The sequence below is a fragment of the Sorex fumeus genome, unplaced genomic scaffold (genome assembly GCF_029834395.1).
Source record: "Sorex fumeus unplaced genomic scaffold, SorFum_2.1 ptg000019l, whole genome shotgun sequence".
Taxonomy (NCBI): domain Eukaryota; kingdom Metazoa; phylum Chordata; class Mammalia; order Eulipotyphla; family Soricidae; genus Sorex; species Sorex fumeus.
In genome coordinates this window covers 29,830,383-29,854,801 of record NW_026606076.1, presented here as the reverse complement: position 1 = coordinate 29,854,801, position 24,419 = coordinate 29,830,383, and the positions used below count along the sequence as shown (strand labels likewise).

At 47.1% G+C, this 24,419-nt stretch overlaps 2 pseudogenes; one reads left to right on the top strand and one right to left on the bottom strand.

Annotated features, from left to right (window-relative positions):
• The window catches only part of LOC130022173 (zinc finger protein 208-like), a 442,428-nt pseudogene that overhangs the window by 218,040 nt on the left and 199,969 nt on the right, over window positions 1-24,419 (top strand).
• The window catches only part of LOC130022347 (zinc finger protein 420-like), a 93,110-nt pseudogene that overhangs the window by 68,232 nt on the left and 459 nt on the right, over window positions 1-24,419 (bottom strand).

Here is a 24,419-nt window from a genome sequence, read left to right as displayed (position 1 = left end):
GCTCAGCCCAGTACCCACACTCCGATGCTCCATCACAGAGCTTTAGGCGATCCTGGCCCAGAATCATTCACTCACATCCTCCTCCCCTGTACCCCGTCAGAGATCCGCCTCGCCTCAGGAATCACCTGATATCAGGGACAAGTGAAAAACAAGTGCAAAAGTGCCCCCAGCTGACAAGGAGCCGCAGCTCAGTGTGGAGACGGGGAACCGCCAGCTGCTCACAGGAGATCACCCCTGTTCTGCCAAAGAGTCAGCCTCCAGAGTCCCACTTCCTCACAGGGGCCCGACTCTGTCCTTTACCCACATGAACAATGACACTGACCCAGTTTCCAGGAATAGAAGCACCAGGGAGGGCTTCCTGTGATGTCACTCTGTTTCTGCAAGCAGCCTTAAAGAGGCAGACTCCAGATGTGGAGAGAACCATTATGCCAAACCAGGAGAATCTGTCGTGCAAGGGGGACCGATTCACACACACAAAGGGGTGGAGAGGCAGCTGCTGTACTGGCCTACGAGCCTAAAAGTGGAGGGCTAGTGACGGGTAAGAATCCCCTGGTCTCGTACTGGGCAAACAATGAGCCAATGCTCTCACACACAGTGAATCAGGAAAATCGCAAAGTAAAACAGGCAATAGGGAGCAGGTGGTGCACGGGACAATGAGTTTCTCCAGGAAATAATCAATCAAGGTAGGATGAAAGCAGTGACTCCAAGCCAGAACAAGAGCAGAGAGGTATTGGCCTAGCAGTAGCCCAGAGTGCTGGAGAAATGGTGGAACAGGAGCAAAGGCTCGTAGGAACATCAGGGAACACTGTCCAGTCAACAGTCTATGACTGACAACATGCGAGCAGTGAACAAGCACAAAAGGGCCTGCCCCTCAAGCTGGAGCGCCCCGGCTCTTTCAGGGCAGAGAATGGGAGGCACTGGGCGCTCACGAACCGCCACTCGCGTCCTGACAAAAATAGGTCTTCACAGTCCACTTTCCACGAAGGGCCGCCATTCCCTCCTCTACCATGAGACCAATGGCGGCCTGAGTCAGGCAACCAGAATGGGAAGAGAAAAAATATCCAAAGGTCCCTGGCCTGGGACACCACTTCCACAGCTGCCAGAACTTGAGCCTTAAAGGGCCCTGGTCCAGATGCAGAGACCCTTTTTGCCTGCCCAGGTGAATGTGTGCTTCAAGGGAGATGGACGGAACAAAGGTGTGGAGAGTCAGCTGTGGAGAGTGGTGGGCAACACAGTGGGAGGCTGGGGATACGAAGACCCCTGATCCTGTACTGGTCAAACAATGACCCAATGCTCTGACACACAGTCCATCAGGGAAAACGCAGCTGGGTTGATTCAAGGTAAAACAGGAAGGTTGGTACAATTCACCGGATACTGAGTATCTTGGGGAAGTAATCAACATGCGGTGATAGCAGTGACTAATTGCTAATTATAAATATAACACTTACTTTTTTTCTGTATTATTACTGAACTCTTGGGGAACATGACCAACCTTGTGAAAAATCACAAGTAAACAGAACGGCCTGTTGGGTTGTGGGGAGCTGACCCATATTCCCAGCACTTGTCAGACATTTGATTCAAGAGGCCCCTTCCATCATTTCATATATCTTTCTAAACACAGTAATGATTTAAACTGTTTCAAATAGGGGCCAAAGAATAGGTACAACAGATATGCATCAGCTTTAACAGGGTTCCCAGAGCACCAACAGGAGTAATCCCTGAGTATGACCCCCCAAGACTGGAAAAACAAAGCTTAAAATTAAAAAAAAAACAGCCTACATGGCACTCCACTAAAGAACATTGCCAGGGCCATTTAACTAAGATAACACTTTCTGAAACATTTATCCTTAATACTGACACAACGCTAACCAGTACCTGAACACCTGGGAGGCAGAAATGACATGGGGGAAGAAGCTGGTGACACAGCCCATCTGGATTCAAACCACAATACCCAATAATGATCCTGAGTCCCCCAGGTATGGATGACTGAGCTGAGAGCGAGGAGTAGGGCTCAGCTGGGTGTGGCTTCAAAGAAAATGAATCAAGAGGCCCTGAAGAATGAACGTGTGGCCGGTTTTCTGCCATAATCCCCCAAAACCAGGGCCTCAAAGCCAAGTCACAGGGTCTGGAGCAATAGTCCAGAGGGGAGAGCTTTTTCCTTGCACGGGGCAGCTCAGTTTCAATCCCTGCTATCCAATATGGTCATCAGGAATCGCCAGGAGTAACTACTAATTTGGAGGCAGGAGTAACCCCAGAGCATCGCTCTGTGTGAACCAAAAAGCAAAAAAAAATGTCAAGCCAGAGTCACAACAAAGAATAAGACAGTGGTGAGCCTTGACAGCCCTGAGCGAACTGATTTTATTTTGCCTTTCTATTCATTCTTTTTTTTAAATTTTAATTAGTGAGACACCATGAGGTACAGTAGTAGACTTACAAATTTTTGTGCTTGGGTTTCAAGTATACAATGACCAAATACCCATCCCTCAACCAGTGCCCATTTCCCACCACCACGGATCCCTGTCTCCGTCCCACCCCCCATCCCCTCATATCCCACGCTGCCTCTGTGTATGGGCATTCCCTTTTGTTCTCTCTCTCCTTTTGGGTATTGTGGTTTGCAAAAGAGGCATTGAGTGGCAATCATGTTTGGTCTATAATCTACTTTCAGCATGCTTCTCCCATCCTGGGACGATTCTCCCAACACCCTTTATTTGGTGCTCCCTTCTCTGCCTGGGCTGCCTTTTCCCCTAGCATGTGTGGCTGGCCTCCAAGCCATGCAGCGAAATTCCTGGTACTAATCTCGGCCACTCTTGACCTTGACAGCCCTAAGCAAAGAGGATTTTTTTGCATTTTTATTCACATTCCTCTTAGCTTTCACGAGAAATGTGAAAAGTACATGTTAACATCAAGTTCAAATTCGAGGCCCCTGGCATAGACTTTCCCTTATAGACTGACATCACAGAAAGTTTCTCACACACTAAGGGATTATTTCCATCCTGGCTGCACTTTTGTAGCACAGCACCCCATGGTACAAAGAAAACACACTTTCCCAAAGGGGCCTGTTTTGACATTAAAAATTGTTATTACAGCATTGAGTTATTTAATATGAATTTTACGATGTTTCCTAAGACCAGAATGAAACACAAAGGCCTTCCCACATTCTTGACATATGTAAGATTTCACCCCAGTATGAACTGCCCTATGTACATATAGGTCGGAGGCCAGACGGAAGGCCCTCCCACATTCCTTACAAACAAATGGTCTCTCTCCAGTGTGAATTCTCACATGACAATTACGGTTTGAGGCAGAAACAAAGGCCTTCCCACACTTCTTACTAACATAAGGTCTCTCTCCAGTGTGCTTTCGCATATGCCGAATAAGGCGTGCGGATTCCACAAAGGCCTTTCCACATACCTTACATCCATAAGGCTTCTCTCCATTGTGAATTCTCATATGTCGAGTAAGGCCTGAGGATACAACAAAGGCTTTCCCACATTCCTTACAAACATATGGTCTCTCTCCAGTGTGAATTCTCATATGGTAGGTAAGTCTTGAGGAATTAACAAAGGTCTTTCCACATACCTTGCATCCATAAGGCTTCTCTCCATTGTGAATTCTCATATGCCGAGAAAGGGTTGAGGAATAAGTAAAGGCCTTCCCGCATTCCTTACATATATAAGGCCGCTCTTCAGTATGAGTTTTCATATGCCCAGTAAGGGTTGAGGGACGATTGAAGGCCTTTCCACGTGTCTTATATTTATGAGGCTTCTCTCCAGTATGAATTTTCCTGTGTCTAGAAAGGTTTGAGGAATAACCAAAGACCTTCCCACATTGCTCACACACATATGCTTTCTTTCCAGTATGGATTCTACAATGTTTTAAGAGGTCTGAGGGTCGAGTGAAGGCCTTCGCACAGTCCTTACATGTATGCGGTTTCCCTTCTTTGTGGATATTCATGTCATCACATTGGGGTAATGCCGGATTCAAACTACGACCTTGCTGCTGACACTCCTGGAGATTCTCTCCACTGTGGGTTTCTAAGGGAACATCATGGTCCTGGGAACATGGGGAAGCTCTCCCATATTCCTTACTCTTGGACAGCGTCAATCCATGGTGACACTGCTTGTGGGCCTTTTGGTGTGAAGGACTCACTATAAACAGTGCTTCTCTCCCATATTCTAGGGTCTGCCCCAATGTTGCGGTTTGTGTCCGTGGTCTGAGAATAACAGACTGTGTGAACCTTTTCCCACGGGAGGGATTCTTCAGAGTAAGGTTGCTCTCTCCATTCTGATCACCCTCAGAGGCCATCCTGCCTGCCTTGGCATCCCCGTGTGGCTGAGGGCACAAATGCACACTCGAGACTTTTTCACAGTGTGAAGGGTCAAAGACATTCCACTCGGGCTGGCTGCTTCCCTGTAGAACAGCAGAAGATTCCAATTATCGTTCTATTCCTTAAGAGTCTCCATGTTACATGAAATTGATAGCTGCAGATTGGTTTCTAACATTTGTACCACACCAATGCAATTCCCTACTGGTGGATGGCATTACCATGGACTAACCTAATGTTTCTGTAAGACACACATGGAAAATTGATGAATGCGGGGCCATTAATTTCTTAAATCAAATGAAAAAGCACGGCATTTACATGAAACATATTACATTTTTTTTTAGGTTTTGAGCAGAGATTTCAGCACCCAGTAAGGGTCCTGGACCTCAAGCATCATGCTATGAATTTCCTTCCGGCCATTCCTGGCCCTGCACTTTAAATGTAACATGCTGGTCCACTGACATTTTCCATTAGTATTGTAATACTAATAATTAGTACCATAATAATGACATCTTATTATCTCCTTCCTACTTTGGACAAACTGGCAGGCTACCGAATGTAACCAGCTCACACAGCAGAGTCTGGCAAACTCCCCGTGCGCGTACACAATATGCCAAATACCAGTAACAATGAAGGGTCTCGTTCTCCTAACTCTGAAAGATCCTTTAATATGGCACTTTTTAAAAAAATCTCAGGGCTAGGACGAAGGAGACGTTACTGGGGCCTGCTCGATGCAATCGACGAATAACAGGATGGTTGTGACTGTGATTGTGATTATAATATTGATTCCAAACTTGCAAATCTTACCAGCTCACTCATACTCACTGACTGAGTTCCCAAATCCTGAAGCCTTGCTTTGAGTTCTGAAACCAAACACAATATACAATGTAAGAACTCTTCAAATGAAACATCCTTAACCAGGCAGTACAGCTTCAGGATATCTCTATGGTACTCACAGTCCAAAGTATCCCACAGAACAGGGAAGGTCCCGGGGAGGATTGCTGTGAAAAGTTTGGCAATCCCACAAGATATATTTTTTTCTTTTTTGTTTGTTGAACATATGCAGTGATGCTCAGGGAACTATATGGGATGCTGGTTATTGAACCAGGTGGACATTGTGCAGGACAAGCGTATTTCCTGCATTACTATCACTAAGAGCCAAAACAGCTTCATTATGGCCTCACTTATTAACTAAACAAAAAGGCAAAAAAAAATTTTTCAAGAAACAGCGACATTATAGGCTGTACAGACAGGCTGGTAAGGGAAAGACAGGGGGACCAAGGAGTGAAAATTTCATGGACTGCCAGAAGAGGAAAAATACTGTCAAAGCCAAGAAATTAAAGCACAAGATTATTCCGTGACAATTCGTGGGAGCGAAGGGCAGCGTGAATGCAGCACAGATGCCCTGATCCAGGAACCCAAGGGTATCAGGGTCAGCAGCGCATTTCACATGTGCTCAGGGCACCCACACACTGCCCAGGGCCTGAGCCAGGGAGGGTTCTCACTCACTCACCTGCACGCATGCCTCTCCTCCCCGGCTTCAGGGTTCCTCCTTCCAGCCAGATGATCACTGTAGGCTTCACCCCAGAATACCCTGAACCTCACAGAGATGGAGCATGGATTAGTGACAAGGAAAACATGACAAGAAAACCCCATGCGTCCCTATAAAAATTGAGTCAATTACTGGAAAGGCATGAACAGAATCTGCACTTCTAAAATGCTCCAGATTTGGAGCTATGCAAGAGCTAAGATTCAGGACTTAATTTAAGAGTTTAATATGAGGCCCCAGAAAACACGACAAATAGTATAGCCCGGGTCTTAAAGGGCCAACAGGGATTTGATCACAGCACAATACATAGTATTTTTTTCTCTAGTTTTTCTCTAGTTTGGGATCCTCAGCTGGGGATGTTCAAGGCCTCTCCCTCATTGTGTACTCAGAAATCAACTTTGATGTTGCTTGAGGATCAGCTGGGATGGTGAGAATAGAACACATGTCCAGAACTTGCAAGACAAGCAACTGTCACTCTCGGCTTGGCATCACATGCAATGTACTGAGCCTGCGTGAACTGATGCCTCAGTGTAGTAAGCCCCAGAGCTTAACAAATCCAAACATGGCCAAAGATGATGAAAGCCCCAAATTGGTTTTAAAAATAAACATATAAAAGGAAGCAGACAGACAGCACAGCAGGTCAGGAATGGGCCTTCCTCAAGGTCAATTAAAGTTCGATCCTGACATTCAGTAGGGTCTCTCAAGCCATCAGATGTGAACCCTGACTGCATAATCAAGAGGCAAATCCTGACTCCTGATGAACCAAGAACCACCGGAAGTGGCCACGAGCACTGAAATAGAGCAACAACAGATGAGGTGAGACCCTAAGAAATAAATGAGCTATGTTGGGAGCGATATTACAGAAGGCAGGAAACAGACAATACACACACGTTCAGGATTGATTCCCAGCAGCACACAATGTCCCGGACCACAACCAGGATGAATAACTGAATACTCAGCAAGAAATAATCCCTAAGTATTTGTAAGTATAACCCAAAACCAAATCAAAACAAAATAAAAGGGAATGCCCTGCCACAGAGGCAGGTTGGGCAGGGGGTGGGGGTGGGAGGAACACTGGGATTAGGGGTGGTGAAGAATGGGCACTGGTGGAGGGATGGGTACTCGATCACTGTATAACTGAAAACTAAGCACAAAATTTTTTAAGTCTACAACTGTTCCTCATGGTGTTTCACTAATAAAAATTGTAAAAAATAAAAAAATAAAATAATACAAATAAAAATAAAAAGGTAAAGGCCCTCCCGTTGATCATCGATTTGCTCGAGTGGGCCCAGTAATGTCTCCTTTGGAGACTTTGTTGTTAATGTGTTTGGCATATCGAATACGTCACGGGGAGCTTGCCAGGCTCTGCCATGCGGGCGAGATACTCTTGGTAGCTTGCCAGACTCTCCGAGAGGGGCGGAGGAATCGAACTCGGGTCGGCCATGTTTGCTGCGTGCAAGGCAAACGCCCTACCACAAACTGAAATTGTGGGCCTGATGCAATAGTACCGGGATTAAGACAGCAACCTTTTATGCTGCCAAGTGTGTTCAATCCTCAGAATCTCATGGCCCCTGAGCACCTCTGGGAGTGATCCCTCAGCACAGAGACAAGAGGATTAGGTTGTACCCCAAAGAAAAACAAAACCAAAACAAATACTAGAAATTATATGTAGTGCAAGAAGTGATCAAAGAACTCAGCATTGGCAGGAACCAGGAACTTTTTAGAGAGACCTGAGCGACGGTTACAACACGTGGGGAGCTTGCTATGCACGGGGCTAACCTAGGTTGAAAGCCAGAACTGCAGATTCATGCAAACTCACAGAGAGTGATTCCTATGGAAGAGCTTAGAGTAAGCCCTGAGCATCGCCAGGTGGGCACCAACAAGAAAATCAGGGAAGGAGCTAGAGAAACAGCTACTGCATGGCTGTCCTCCCCAGGACAGTCACAGCTACTGTTGGACACACAGTCACGGCCCGGCACAGGGAGCCCACATGGGTTTGTCCAGACAAGGTCGGCCCCGCACTGCTCTCACCAATGGCCCACAGGTGCTGGTAGGTCTCCAGCATCACATCCTTGTATAGCTTTCTTTGAGAGGCATCCAAGCACGCCCACTCCTCTGGGGTGAAGATCACGGCCACGTCGGGGAAGGTCACCGTGTCCTGAACCGGCATACAAAGGGGGCAGGAGTCAGGGTCTGACCCCACCCTGTTCCCTGGACTTTGAGGTCAGGACCCCAGGGCCCTGGAGGGGCTCACGGTCTGTCCCCTCGGGAGGAACCAGCCTCCATCTGAACTCCTGGCAAACGGGTCCCAACTTCAAAGACAGCTGCATCTATGAAAATGTGAGGATGCTCGACTAGAAGGTTCCTGAAGGTGGCAGACTTGCTCCTGATGTCAGGGAATTCCACCACTGCTCCTATGAGCACTGCAGCGAGTAAAAACTGAGCACACAATCACTGGGAACCAAATGAGTGACCCTGCTTTCAGGTGCAAACACTAAACAAACACCCCTTGTATCCCACAGTCACTTGAGCTGCAAGCGCACAAACAGGTGTAGCACACCCAGGGACCCATGATGCACATCAGGCACAGAGCCAAGAGGAAGCCCTGAGCATCTCCCCTGTTGCAAAACTAAATACGAAAAGAAACAAAGCAGCATGACTGTGTAACAGGACAGTGGGATGGGGATAGTTGGTAGGGCTGGTGATCCCCGCCATCCCATAGGGTCCCCTAAGCAGTGCCAGGTACAATGCCAGAGTGCAGAGCCAAGAGTATAATCACCAGAATCACTGCGCGTAGCTCTGAAAACAAAACAAAATACCCAGACACCAGTCTTTGATGCCCAGCACCCCATATGGTCCCTGAGACATGTCAGAAATCATCCTTGAGCACCAGTAATCTTTGAGCTGTTGTGGTCCAAAAGCCAAATACAACAAAACTGACACAAATGTGCCCTCATACTGCAGAGAGCCAGGTGCTCTGACAAGGCGGCAGGATCCTTCCTGAGCAAGTCAGAGACAGACAGCCCGGCAAGCCTGACGCTCCTGTCACTGCTTCACCTTTTTGTCACTCCTACCTGGCGTTGGTGTGTCCGATGGCACCTCATCATCTTCTCCTGCCTGTTTTTCCAGAGGTTCAGAGACCTGGAGGAGAAGTCAGAATTGTGAGAACTGGACAGGAGTAAAATCCCCAAGTTCTTACCAGCCACACCCTCGGGCACTGGCTCACACACCCGCCTGGGGAACACTGCCTGATATTTCTTTCTCCCCAGGTGAAGCAAAATGTGTTGGCATCTGTGCTGCCTTTCACGACACAAGTTCTGGACTTGGCTACAAGAGAGACAAGTCAGCCCTGCCTTGGTCTCACAGGCCCAGCCAGGGAGGGACTCTGAGACCACGAAATCCTGTGCATCTGGCCAGCAGAAGGGCTGCCTCCCCCCGCCGGTGATAGAGCCACATTCTGCACTATGGGGGGGGGGATGGAGAAGTAGAACAGTGGGTAGGGCGTTTGCTTTGCAAGTGGCTGACCTGGGTTCGATTCCCAGCATCCCATATGGTCCCCTGAGCACCGCAGGAGTAATTCTTGAGAGCAGAACCAGGAGTAACCCCTTGCATCGCCGGGTGTGACCCAAAAAGCAAATAAATATTTTTTTTAAAAATTTCTACAGACATACACTTTTACCAGCAGTACACGAACACACAAGCGCACACAGACACAACCTTTACCACCAATACTCACCTCGATAGCCAGCAGTCTGGGCAGGACTTTGCAACTTGATGTGAGGAAGCAGATATTCCTATTCTGACATACAGTAAACCTGTTAGCATGCTTGCGTTGCTGGCACTAATCAATCTTCTGCGTCCCCAGGGCCCCCAGAGCACTGCCAGGAATAATATCTGAGGCCATAGCCAGAGCAAGCCTTTAGGATATCTCCAGGAATGCAAAGCCCCCCATTCCCCATGCCAAATGTAGCCCCCAAATGAAATTATCATTGGCAAACCCTGGCCACTGCAGATCCACCGCCCAGGCCTGATCCACGAGGGCAGCCAGTGAAAAAGCTGGGCGACAACAGGGTATCAAGTCTTTTTTTGGGGGGGGCGGGGGGGAGCGAGGCTCTGCGCCTCAAAGTGAATCTGGAGATTCTACAGCAGCGAAACTGGTGCAAGATCCCAACATGGGTCAGCTGGGAGGTTCGGTAAGGCTAAGGCCCCACTCTCGGCAGCTCCTGCACCCCAAGGCCTGCAACTCCCGTGCTCAGCCCCGCACCCACCCGTGGCTGCCCCAACACAGAGCTGAAGGTGACCTTGGCCACTGCAGCCCCCCCCCCCCAGTATAATGCACTCACACCTGCAACACTCGCCTCCCACTACAGCCCTTATGAACCTCCCAAAGCTCCGCGCTCCCTAAAAGACCCCATCATACCTCTGAACCACTGGATATCGGGGAACACAAGAAAAACAGGTGCAAGAGGCCCCTTGAGCTGGCGCGGTCCCACAGCTCAGTGTGGAGATGTGGAGGTATGGGGCGCTCACGGGAGGCCACCCCTGACCTGCAGTAAGACAAAACAGGCCTTCAGAGTCTCGCTTCCTCCCTGGGACACTAGTTTGTCCTTTAGCCACGTGAACAATGACTCCTGACCCCGTTTCCAGGAAGAGAAGCACCACAAAGGCCCCACTCTGATGTCACTTCCGGTCCTGCAAGCAGCCTTAAAGGGCCAGACTAAGCCCTCATGCCAGTTCAGCTTGTCCTTCCCCATGGGGGTCCTGTCTCTTAAGCTGTAACAGTTTGCATCAAGACCAGGCATTTCTGCTTTCTAGAATGTCCCATTTGAATGCCAGGGGAGTTTTGCCACTTTCTCCAGGTCCACCCAACTCCCACGACAGGACCCCCTCTTGGGGCGTTAGGAACTACAGCAACTGAAGCCTAAGTCAAGTACGTATGACAAAGAAATTATGCCCAGCAGTAGATATATTTCAGAGTCAATCAACTCCCAAAGCCTTGGACTGATGTCTTTCTGTATTTAACCGAAGAGCACTGATCTATAGTAAAATATAAAAAGGCTACAGGGGAAATAGAAAAGCAGGTACAAATACACAGCACTTCAACTACAAAGCAGTACAAATACAAAGTTGAGAATTACCACAAAGTTATGGCTTATCAGTAATCAAGAGTGACTTGGGGAACTGAGACAATGAGAGGTAAAATATAGAGAAAAGGTAAACGTGAGCTAAATTAGGCATGTTAACAAGGAAGGATGTAAGCTTCTCTGGAAGGAGGAAAACCAGCAATTCACAGATGAAGACTGAAACACTTTGGGTTAAAATCTAACAGATCACAACAGCCTGAACCCTGTTTTCTTCTTCGATCCTCTGTCACCCTTCATCGGCCAGGGTTGGGAGATGAATCATGGCCATCAAATGCACTCCGCACATGCTACATTACTTGAACACAACTCTCAGTACCTCAGCATAACATTCGGGGATAGCCTGGTCAGGGAGAGGTGAAGAGTCAAGCTGCATCCCAACTTGATTTTAGGGTACAGAAATTCTAATGTTAGAAAAAGAAATGTGGAGGCAGAAAGGCAGTAACCTGGGAGGGGCACTTCCCTTGCTGAACCAAATCAATCCTTGGAATCTCATATCACCCCTAAAGCACTGTATCATTGTAGCACTGTCATCCCACTGTTCATCTATTTGCTCTAGCAGGCGCCAGTAACATCTCCATTCATCCCTTGAGATTTTAGCAGTCTCTCCTTACTCATCCTTCCCAATGGTGCCATAATGGAGGCTCTTTCAGGGTCAGGGGAATGAGACCCATTATTGTTACTGTTTTTGGCAAATTGAATATGCCATGGGGAGCTTGCCAGACTCTGTCGTGCAGGCAGGATACTCTCTATAGCTTGCCGGGCTCTCCAAGAGGGATAGAAAATGTATATTTTACTTATATTAAACATTTGCTCGAGCGGGCCCAGTAACGTCTCCATTGGAGACTTTGTTGTTACTGTGTCTGGCATATCGAATACTCTCGGTAGCTTGCCGGGCTCTCCGAGAGGGGTGGAGGAATCGAACTCGGGTCGGCCATGTTGGCTGCGTGTAAGGCGAACGCCCTACCCGCTGTGCTATCGCTCCAGTCCATATTAAACATTTAAAATATATCATTTTAAATATTAAACATTTTTAAAATATATCATTTTATTATGGGCTGGAGCAATAGCACAGCGGGTAGGGCGTTCGCCTTACAAGCAGCCAACATGGCCGACCCGAGTTCGATTCCTCCGCCCCTCTCGGAGAGCCCGGCAAGCTACCGAGAGTATTCGATATGCCAGACACAGTAACAACAAAGTCTCCAATGGAGACGTTACTGGGCCCCTTCGAGCAAATCGACGATCAACGGGAGGGCCTTTACCTTTACCTTTTATATCAAATATATGAAATGTATTAAATAAACATATGAAATATATTAACCCTAAAGAACCAACAGAAATAATTCCATAGTGCTGTTCCTGGAGTAAGCCTCAATCTTCCACAGATCTGCCCAAAATTCAACCAAAAATAGCCCAAAAGCAAATTTTTATTTACAAGCCACAACCATCCCTAGGGCTGCATCCCCAGGATGGCCCTGGACATCAAGGCTACTACTGAACAGTGACCCAGGGCTACAGGGTCGTTTGCCTTTGGGGAGCTGCCACCCTGTCCCTCAAAAATGAACAGGTCTTTTATTTTTTTGGAGGCTCCACCAGGGATATGGAGGAGAAACTTCTGTCTCTGCGCTCAGGAATCTGTCCTGGTGGAGCTTGGAGATCAGACTTGGGTGGGCCACATGCAAAGCAAACGCCCTAACCGTGGTGCTATCACTCCCGTCCTCTAAGTGAATCTGGAAGTTCTACAGCAACGATGTCGAACCAAAGGATCCAGGACAGGGCCCAGCGAAGCTCAGTGTTGCGAGGGTCGAGACTGCCCCCGCTTCCTCTCCTCTCTCTATTACCACTATGCTCATCCCCACACCCATCTGCTACTGCCCATTTCCGGAGCTGGAGGAGACTGTGGCCACAATGGATCCCCAGGATCACGCACTGACACCCTCGACCCCTGTGCCCTGGTACAGCTCCTGCTATAACTCACCAAAGCTCCACGTCCCCAAAACATCACCACTGCACCACAGGAATGACTGGAAGAAAGCGCGAAAGTGCCCCCCAATCTGGCATTGCCCCTACTCTCACAGTGACGAGATGGGGAGGTGCCAGGCGCTAATGGGAGGCTGCTTGTGCCCTACCACAAAAGCAGACCTCACAGACCCCCTTCAACGCAGGACAGCCACTGCTCCCTTCACCCATGTTACAAATAGACACCTGATCCAGTGTCTGAAGCAAGAACCTTAAAACTCTACTGTGACGTCACTTGCACCTCTGCGAGTGGCATTAAAGGACCAGACACCAGGTGCACAGGAAACCACTAGAACAATGCAGGTAAATATGTACTGCTGGCTGGGCCAGTGCAATAGCACAGTGGACAGGACATTAGTCTTGCATGCAGCTGACCCAGATTCAATCCCCGGCATCCATTATGGCCCCCCCAACCACTGCCAGGAGTAATTCATAGTGCAGAGCCAGGAATAACCCCTGAGCATCGCTGGGTGTGACCCAAAAAGAAAAGAAAAAAAAGTGTACTGAAGGTGGAATGAGCTCACATAAAGGAGTGGAGAGGTGGTGGCTAGAGTGACTGGTAACAAAGTGGGGGTCTGGAAGAAGGAGAAGCCCCCCAATCCTGTATTAGCAGTGACTCTGTAGCCAGCCCTGCAGATGCAGAGAGGAACTGATCTAGTAACAACCCTGAGAGCCAGAGAGACGCTGGAACAGGAGCAAAGGCTTCTACCCCTTAACAACACAAGAGCAGTGGACACTTGTCTACAAGAAAACCCTAGGAGGCCGTTTCAAAAACAAGATTTCAAACCAAGAGTATGTGGCCAGTGGCTGGAGTGAGAGTACAGTAGGTAGGGTGTTTGCCTTGTATGCAGCTGACATGAGTTCGATTCCGAGAATCCTATATGGTCCCCTGAGCACCACCAGGAGTAATTCCTGATTGCAAAGCCAGGAGAAACCCCTATAAATCACAGGTATGACCCAAAAAATAAAAAAAGAGTACATAGCCAGAAGGGTAGTGCAGTGTGTTGGGCACCTGCCTTGAACTCGGTCAACCTGAGTTCATTCCCTGACATTCCCCAATGGTGGCATGGGAACCACCAGGAGTAACTCTTAAGAACTGTCAGGTTTTGACCAAAACTAAAGTATATAAAACAGATCATATAGACCAACCCCCAGAAAGGAGGAGCTAACAGGCAGCAAACCACACTGGTCAGTCTGCATCCTGGCTTGGCCTTTTGCACTTATCTACATGGTGTTTACCAATCTGGGGAATATTAGATTGTTAGGATTTTACTGCTTCCAAAGTAAAAATCTCAAAGCATTTATCCACAATGTTTGTGTAAATCGAATGGAAACCTGAATACAAGGACTGCAGATATGCTACAGCAAGTAAAGTGCTTCCGTGCACGCGGCTGACCTGGACACCAAATATGGACAGCACAGCGGGATGTGGCTCCACGAAATATAACACAGAAGAGCCTGAAGAATGAAGGTTTGGCTGTCTATCCGAGTCGAAAAGTTCTCCACAGCATTGTGGTTAATCTCTGCCATGATCCCCCACAAACCAGGACGTCTGAGCCAAGCCAGAATCACAGCGACAAATGAAACTATGGTGTGCCTTGACCCAGCAAAATGCAATTTTTGTACCTATTTATTTAATATTTTTATTGCTTTTTGGGTCACACCTGACATTGCACAAGGGTTACTCCTGGCTTTGCACTCAGGAATTACCCTTGGTGGTGCTCAAGGCACCATATGGGATGCTGGGAATTGAAACCGGGTCGGCCATGTGCAAGGCAAACACCCTACCACTGTGTTATTACTCCAGCCTCGACCTATTTTTTTTTTTTAATTTTTGTTAGTGAAACACAATGCGGTACAGTTGTAGACTTACAATTTTTTGTGCCTGGGTTTCAGTTATACAATGATCGAGTACCCATCCTTCCACCAGTGCCCATTCTCGATCACCACTAATCCCAGTATCCTTCCAACCCCCCAAGCCCCCATCCCATCCTGCCTCTGTGGCAGGGAATTCCCTTTTGTTCTCTCTATCCTTTTGGGTGCTGTGGTTTGCAACAGAGGCACTGAGTGGCAATCATGTTTGGTCTAGAGTATACTTTCAGCATGCATCTCCCATCCTATAGTCCCTACCTATTTACATATTATTTAATTCCTTCCACCTTGCTTTATCACTAAGACTCATTATTTACCAGTTAACAGAATGTGAAATCCAAATGCCAGGACATTGTCATAGACATGGTCCAGGTGATAATCAGCAAGTACCTTTCCCTTATGGTACTAATGTCACAGGAAGCTTTCACACACACCAGGATTATTTCCTTCCGGACTGTAGTTTTGTAGCAACCCCCCACCCACTTGTCGAAACTAAAACTGTTTTACATAAGGGCCATGTTCTGACCCTGGCCATTGTTATTAGGGAATTGATTGATACAACATAACTTTTATATTTACTAAGGCTTGAGGGGAACACGAAAGCCTTCCTATATTCCTTACCACAGATTATTTTGCAATATTAATTCTCTTATGCCTTAAAAGGCTCCAGGTGCCTTTAAATGATGTGTGTGAACATATATATATATATATATATATATATATATATATATATAGTTCCACCCCAGTGTGAATTCTCCTATACATAGTAAGGCCTGCAGATCCAGAAAAGGCCTTTCCTTTCCGCACTCCTGGCATACATAAGGTTTCACTCTAAAATGACTTTTCATATGCGTAGGAAGGGCTGAGGACAAACTGAAGACCTTCCCACATTCCTTACACTTATGAGGTTTCTCTCCAATGTGAATTTTCCTATTCAAAAAGTTATGATAATTGATTGAAAATTATCCTGCAGACCTTACATATGAAAGGCCTCATTCCTGGATAAATGTCTTTTACACAAAGCAAAGCTTGTGGATTGATTTAAGATCTTCCCACCCTAATATATGCTTTTTCAAGTATGAATTTACCTATGTTCAATAAGGAGTTAAGGGGAAGTGAAGGCATTGCCAAAGTCTTTACAAATATAAGGTTTGTCTCCAGTATGAAATTTTCTGTGGCTCAAAAGGCTTGCAGAATAAGCAAAGGCCTTGCAACACTCCTTATATATATATATATGGATTCACTGTAGAGTGGGTTTTCTTGTGGACTAAAAAGTTTGAGTATAAAGTGAAGACCCGGCTGGAGCGAAAGCACAGAGGGTACGGTGTTTGCCTTGCATGTAGCTGACCCGTGTACGACTCCCAGCATCCCATATGGTCCCCTGAAAACCACCAGGAGTAACTGCTGAGGAGAGAGCCAGGAATGACCCAAAAAGGAAAAAAAAAAGAAAGTGAAGACCCTCCCACAGTTGTGACATGAATAAAGTTTCATTCCTGTATGAACTTCCTTATATTCAGAAGAAACTGAGAAGAAATGAAAGGTCTTCCCAACTACCTCACATACATAAGGGTTTTCTCCGGTACGAATTTAGTGAAAACTAAGACTTCAGGGATAAGCAAAGGCCTTCCCACATTGCTCGCACATCTAAGTTATCTCTCCAGTGTGAGTTTTCCTGTGCACCCAGGCTTGTGAAACAAGCAAAGACTTCCCACTCCATACAAGCATATGGTTTCTCTCCAGTGTGACTTTTCCTGTGCATACTAAGGATACTAAGGTGCATGAGTCAGATAAAGGTCTCGACACATTCCTTACAGGCATACGAACTCCCCAGTATGAAATCTCGTGTGAATAAGGTATGCGGATCCAACGAAGGTCTTCCCACAGTCCTTACACTTAAGTGGTTTCTCTCCTGTGTGGATATTCACATAGCCCCGCCGGGGTGACACTAGACTCAAGAGTTTGTCCTCAGTGCTGACATTCCTGGGAATTCTGAGCACTGTGGGTTTCTAAAGGAATGTGATGGTGCTGAGAACACATGAAGGCTCCCCCACATTCCTTACACGTGGACAGGTTCAGTTCACAATGACTGCCTGTGGGCCTGTCAGTGTGAGAGACACATTATAAACAGTATTCGTCTCCCAGAAGCTGCCCCACTATGGAGGGGTTGTGTCTGCTGACTGTGCTGAACATCCAAGGATCTTTTCCTAGGGGTCGACTTTGTCAGAACGGGCATACTCTTGCCATTTTCATCACCCTCAGAAGACAATGGACCTGTCTGAGCATCCCCATGGGGATGAGGGCAACACTGCTCACTTAAGCCTTTATCACAGTGTGCAGAAAGAGACATCCCACCAGGTCTGGCTGCTTCCACGTAGAACACCAAAGAAGGATTCCAATTATTGCTCTATGCCATGAGAGTTCTCATGTCAAAAGAAATCAAACTCTGCAGGTAGGTAGCTGGTGGGGTATGAGACAATGAGTATCTTGGGGAAGTAATTAATCAAGATGGGGCTAAAAGCAACGACTCTGAAGCCAGCCTTGGGTATTCAAAGATGAACTGACCTAGTAGAAACCCAGAGAGCTGGAGACACTGGAACAGGAGCAAAGGCTGGTAAGAATATCAGAGAGCACAGTCCGGCCAATGCTCTACCCCTTGACAACACACAAAAAGTGGACTCTCAGCTAAAGGAAAACCCCAGGAGGCAGTTTCAGAAACATGATGTTAAACTGAGAGTATCAGGCTAGTGGTTTGGGTGCTTGCCTTGCATGCCGCAAACATGGCATTTCATACCTCACACCACTCATACTCCAAGAGTAGAGTACCAAATTTGAAATGGTTTTAAAGTAGAAGGCAACCAATCTTAGAGGGAAATATATTTTTACAGATATGTGTGTTTGTGTGTGTGTGTGTATATATATATGTATATATATGTATATATATATATATATATATAGAGAGAGAGAGAGAGAGAGAGAGAGAGAAGCACACGAGACACAAGCCTTAACAACATATTAGTACCAGCTTATAAAAAGGCTTAAAGGCCTCTGGGTGAAATACACCAATCTTTACACACTCTCCTCTAACGAAAGGTTTTTTTTGTGCATTTTCAGTACTTTATTCATAAGAAACAATACAAAATAAATTATTTCGTTTCTGCTTTGGGGCAGGGGTTGGGGTACAGGATGGAAACATCCAAAATATGGTGGTGGGAAGGTGTAATGGTGGTGGGATTGGGGCTGGAATATTAAATGTAATCAAATATTGTGAACTACATTTTAAAAATAATGTAATTCTTAAAAAAGCAATGATGGGCTTGGACGAAAACACTGAACACAAAAACCCGACCCCCAGGGACCATAATCACTAGGGATGAGAAGGGGGCACTCAATGTCCAGTGAGCAACTCAAGGTTGTGTGTGGACATTTGTGCCTAGAGGACTATGAACTCAAGTTCAGGGCTGCCCCAAATTCCTCTCAAAGCAGGCAAAAGTGACCTGACTCCCAACACTTCTGCCAGACCCAAAGATCCTCTGCTCCATCTCCCTGGTACTGGCACATGCCCAGAACTGCACACAAAGCAGCGAGGGAACATGAGACTGTGTGACTGAGCAGGTGAGGCTCTCCAAAGCAGAAAGGATGAAACAGAGGAAATGCATGTCCGGGTTCCTGAATCACTGTGGCTGATAGGGCACATATGGGGCCATGTGGCCCGGGGGCTCCAATGCCTGTTAGGGATGAATCCAGAGCAGAAAGCAAGAGGAAGCCCTGAGCACCTCCACTGTAGCACAAAAATAAATCTGAAAGAAGAGTGATTAGGGCTAGTAAACCTTGCGTCCCATATGGTCCCCCAAGCACTGCCAGGGAAATGCTGGAGCGAAGAGCAAGAAGAAACCCCAAGATCACTAGGTGTGGTCCCCAACCTTCCCAAACAGAACAAAGCTAAAGAAGTCAGTCTTGGATCTGAGGTACCACACAGAGTACGAGACCTGGCAGGGGTGAATCTTGAGCACTGAGCTGGGACTACTCCTCAGTGGAGTATGATCTAAACCCAAATACAATAAAACAAATAAACAAGGACAAAAGCAGTCTTAAAAAATTAGAGCCTGGGGCTGGAGCAATAGCACAGCGGGTGGGGCATTTGCCTTGCATGCAGCCGACCTAGGTTGATTCCCAGCGACCCATATGGTCCCCCGAGCACCGCCAGGAGTAATTCCTGCGTGCATGAACCAGAAGTAACTCCTGTGCATCGCAGAGTGTGGCCCCAAAAGAAAAAAAAAGTAGTGTAGGAAGACATTGCTTTGCCCTTCTTCCACAAAAACCTTAGCTTTATCTGGTTACACCCATCACAGTGCTCCTGAGGCACTTCCATTCCATTGTGTTTATCTGTAAACAGTCTTCCCTATCTGTAAACAGTCTTCCCTATGCTCTCCTCTCCACCTAGTTAAACAGATTTCCTCCTAATTTCCTCTGTTAATTTGTAAGGTCAGATTCCACAGAAATCTATGATTTTATGAGTGAAATGTTGCCTTTCTCATCTCCTTATGCCTTATGAACAGTTTACTTTAAAGCAATGCCCTTTTTGTATAGATACAGGAAGACCGTTAACATTATGCTTTGTAACTTAGGATTTGATTGGCTTTGAATATTATTCACTCCTGGGAATCTGCTTTCTCGACTTAAGCCTCAGTTGCCCTTAGTTCCTAACACCCTAAAAGCAGGATCCCGACAAGGGACTGAATGGACCCAGGGCAAGCGGTGAGCTACCCTGGCATGGAAATGGGTCAGGCCAAAATGCCACGATTCTTAACTATAAGTCAAGAGTTTGATCATATGCAAATGTCGCCATGAACCAAAACTGGCAGGCTACCGAATGTAACCTGCCCACACGGCAGAATCTGGCAAACTCCCCGTGGCATACCCAATATGCCAAATACCAGTAACAATGAAGGGTCTCATTCTCCTAACTCTGAAAGAGCCTTGAATATGGCACTTTTTTCAAAAATCTCAGGGCTAGGACAAAGGAGACGTTACTGGGGCCTGCTTCAGGCAATCGACGAATAACAGGATGGTTGTAATTATTGTGATTGTGATTGATCCAAAAGTAATGATGAGCCTAGGATCCTGCTAGGGGTGGGAAAGACTATCTGGCCTGAGCACTGCAGTCCGAGATCGAGATGCCACTAGGAGGGCAATTCTGTAAGTTTAAGATATTTCTTACTGTATCCATACAAAATGATTAATTATATGCTTATATGTTTGCTAGACAAGGAGAGGAGAAACACACCCAGGAGAATCTGCTCTAGGGTGGATTGATCTGATAATGAGGATCTGTCCTAGGAGTGGATGCCCCCAGGGAAAGAGGGAAAGAATTATACCCCTATTGATTGTGATTACACCTATGTGTAATGATTACCCCATCCCCTCATGCTTTGGGATTTAACTGTACTGGAAGAGTGGGCTGGGGGGTCAGAAGGAAGGAGAAGGGGAGCAGAAGGAAGAGAAAGAGGGATCAGAATCCAGACTCCAGAGAAGGAGGATGAAGGGGGATGGAGGAGAATGAAGTAGCATGGGGGAGGAAGAAGCGGAGGCAGAGGCGGAGAAGAGAGACTGATGTGGATGGCGAGAGGATTGGAATAAACTGTGACTAAGACCAACCAGTCTAGCCCTCTTTCCTTCCTTTGCCTGCCCATCGCCATCGACCTCCCAGCAGAGGGGGAAGAAGGGTGAGACTACCGAACGCCAGCGGTGGGAGAGATTGAGCCACCATTGCAGTGTGCAGTGCCCCTTTCATGAGTTTACACAAGTAGAGCCAGTGCTCCTTCCTGAAACAACTCTAGAGACAGTCAGCCCAGAAGGCCTAGACTACTCCTCCCTGGATCATATCATTTTTCACTTTCCTCCTCTCTGTGGACGGTGTGTCAGACGGCACAACATCATCTTCTCCCACCTATAATTCCCGAGAATCAGCAGGAAGCTCCATGCAAAGATCAGTGAGCATGAGAGGTGCACAAACCCCAGGGCCCTGACCAGAAGTTTCTGCTTTGGAGTCTGAAATTGCTCTCAGGGAGGGCAGGGGAAGCAGCTGACCTCCTCTCCTATCTCACGGGTCATAGTTCCACTTGAACTGAAAATGTTAAGATATCTAAACATATAGTGGAACAGAGAAGAATTAGGCCCCAGGCCAGAGCAACAGCATATTGGGGAGGGCACTTGCCTGGAAGGCAGCTGACTCTGGTTTAATCCCCCACATCCCATAGGATCCCCCAAGCCCACCTGGAGTGACTCCTGAGTGCAGAGTCAGGTTACTCCAGTACCCAGAGTACTGCTGCCTGTGGCCCCAAAACAAAAACACACAAGTAAAAAGTGAATTGTGTAGTTAATTGGAAAAAAGAACACAACTCTCTTTACTTTACCGAGCATAAAAGCATTTTAATGATGGCTACAGAGATAGCACAGATCACAAGGTGCTTGTCTGACACACAGGTAACAAGGGTTCAATCCCCATCACCCCACAGGATCCCCAAACCTAGAGCGATCAATGACAACAGAGCCAACGGTAAACTCTGCCAGGTGTGGCCGACCAAAAATAAATTTAGGTGCCAGAAATACACTCTGGTAGGGTATGGGCCTTGTACACAGCTGACCTGGGTTCAGTCCCTGGCACCACACAGGGTACCAAAAGCAGCAACCACAGGTTATGTCCAGAAAAAAAAGTTTTTGTTCATGAGTCAACCTCCACCAGTCAGTTTTGGAGAATGTAGGTCAGACTTGGGTTTTGGAGCCAAAGGTGGCAGATCTTTGGGCTCACCCACATGGTACCTGAGGAATCCTGCGTTGTTCTCTAGATTGTACCGTGTCGCAGGCTGCTTGCAAGGCCTGGGCCTGCACTCCTGGCCTATCACTGACCCCAGTAATTCAAAGTCTATGTAAGTACTGTGAACCTTATGAGAAGGATACAGACAGAAAACAGGGATGAGGCCCAGCTGGTAGAGGTCCAGGCAGGACTGCTGCCACCTGGGGCCTCCCGGTGCACAGCTGAGCCCGAAGTACTAACTGCAATTTCAAAGGCTTACAGGGGCCAGAAAGAGCACACAGTGAATGGCAGGGCACTTGTCATGCAGGCGACAGACTCAACTTCACATTCTGAATCACCAAGGAGTGATCCCAGAGCACTGCTGGGTTTGACAAAAGCCCGCACAGCCAATCCCCCTCCTGCCCAAATAAAGACAATGAGGAATTTATCTCCCAACAGCAGAGGTGTAAAATCTAATAATATATTTGCAAGGATCAGTCCTTTCAGTTTTTTGTTTTGTTTTGGGACCACACCCAGAAGTGCTCAGAGCTTAAGGCCAGGTTTTCAGACTATATTTTTTGTTAGTGTTTTTGCTTTTGTGTTTTGATTTTAGGTCACACCTGGCTATGTGCAGGAGTTATTCCTGGCTCTGCACTCAGGAATTACCCCTGGTGGTGCTCAGGGGACCATATGGGATGCTGGAAATCGAACCCAGGTTGGTTGCATAGAATGCAAACGCCGTACCCACTGTGCTATTGCTCCAGTGCCATGGTTTTCAGACTGTATGATTTTACTCCTATGGGTACGTGATTTTATAAAACAAGAAAGGGATGAAAAATTACACTTGGAGCTGGAGTGACAGTACAGCAGTCAGGGCATTTGATTTGCACATGGCTGACCTGGGTTTGGTCCCTGGCATCCAATATTGTTCCCCGAGCACTGCCAGGAGTGATTCCTGACTGCAGAGGCTTAGTGCAGAGCCAGGATAACAACCCTTGAGTATCACCAGTGTGACCCAAAAAGTGGAAAAAAAAGAAGAAAAATTGCATTTATCCCAAATAAAATTTTAAAGTCCATAATTTTGCTCAGAGTCTCCAACTGCTTCCTTTCCTCCTAACAGCCTCTTGTTCAAAGGACTCAAGAATGTTCATATCTAAGAACTTCCAATTAAGGTATGAACAGAGGAGTAAGAGGGAACACAGCAGACTGAAGCAGACACTGTCCAACTGAAAGCCCAGAGGGCCTTCCCTGGTACCCCTTATCCACTAGTCCCCTGGCAGGGCACAGAACTCAAGCCCTGCCAGGTATGGTCCCAAATCTCACCTCATCTGCTCCCCAAGTAGTGAGATAGACCCAGGGAGAGGAGCTCAGCGGGCAAAGCACCTGCTTTACCTTTGGGGGACATGGCATGGCTCCCCCTGCATCCCAGACACACAGAGATCGGGGGACAGACTCTGATTATCTCCAAGTTTGTAACAAACAGGGGAGGAAAAGACAGGAGAAATACCCCAACACCCAAAAAGAAGTTCAAAGAATGCTCGTGTGTCAAGTCAAATTCTGGAGTGGGAGGGTTGTGGCCATACCTAGTGATGCTCAGGGGACTCTATGGCATGTCGGGGATAACCCTGGTCACTGCAAGAAAGACAAACGCCCTCCTGACTATACTACTGACCAGCCCCTAAGAGTGAGACATTTAAAACCTATTGCAGCTGGTCCCTGGAAAACCCCTTTCTGCAAGTACTCACTTCAACAGCAGGGCACGCCCCTGGTGTGGGAGAGATGGACAGTGAGGGATGCTTGGAATCTTGACTGGTGAGGCAGAAATTCTTTTTTGAGGAAATATAATCATACAGGGTTAGCAAAGATAGTAAGTTGATAGGGTGCTTTTCTTTCAAGCAGCTAAACCGGGGTCAATATGCAACAGAGCATACGCTCACCCACCCCAGCACTGTTAAAAATGATGCCTGAGCTGAGAATCAAGAGTAATTCCTGAGCACTGAGTGGTGTTGTGGCCCAAAAACTACAATAAAATAAACTATAAAGGGATTGGAGAGATCGTATAGCAGGTGAGGTGCTTGTCTTGCATTCGGTCAAACCAAGTTTGAATCCTGGCATCCCATATGGTTCCCTGAGCCCAGCCAGAAATGACCCCTGAGTGCAGAGGGAGGAGAAGTAACTGAGTCTTGCAGTTCTACTCCTCCAGACCAAATAATTAGTTCATTTAAATGAATAAAGTGGTGTGCGCAATATTGATGCGAAATTGCATTACTAGAGGGGTTAGGGCACACTCTAGAAATCTCGGAGCTACTTCCTGCTGAGATTACACACTTGCTTACAAGACCCGCTGTGGCACAGCACAGCCCTGATGCACCTCCTACTGATCCTCCTCCTCCCAGCCCTGAGTTGTCTTAAATCTCTGCACCTCGGGGCCTGAGTGACAGCATAAACAAAAGAGTATTTGTTTCAAGGGCAGGAAACCTGGGTTTAATTCTGGGCATCCCTCATGGTTCCTGGCACCACTAGGAGTGCTTGCTGAATGGAGAGCCAGGAGGAACCCACGTGCATCGCTGGGTGTGATCCAAAAAGCAAAAATTAAAAAAAAAGAAAAAGTAAAGAGAAGCTCCCCACCGCCCTGTACTCCCAGAACCCACTGAATGCAAAAGGAACAAGTGAAAAGCAAAGGATCTGCCAAATGCTTTTGAGCCCCAAGCACAGAAATGT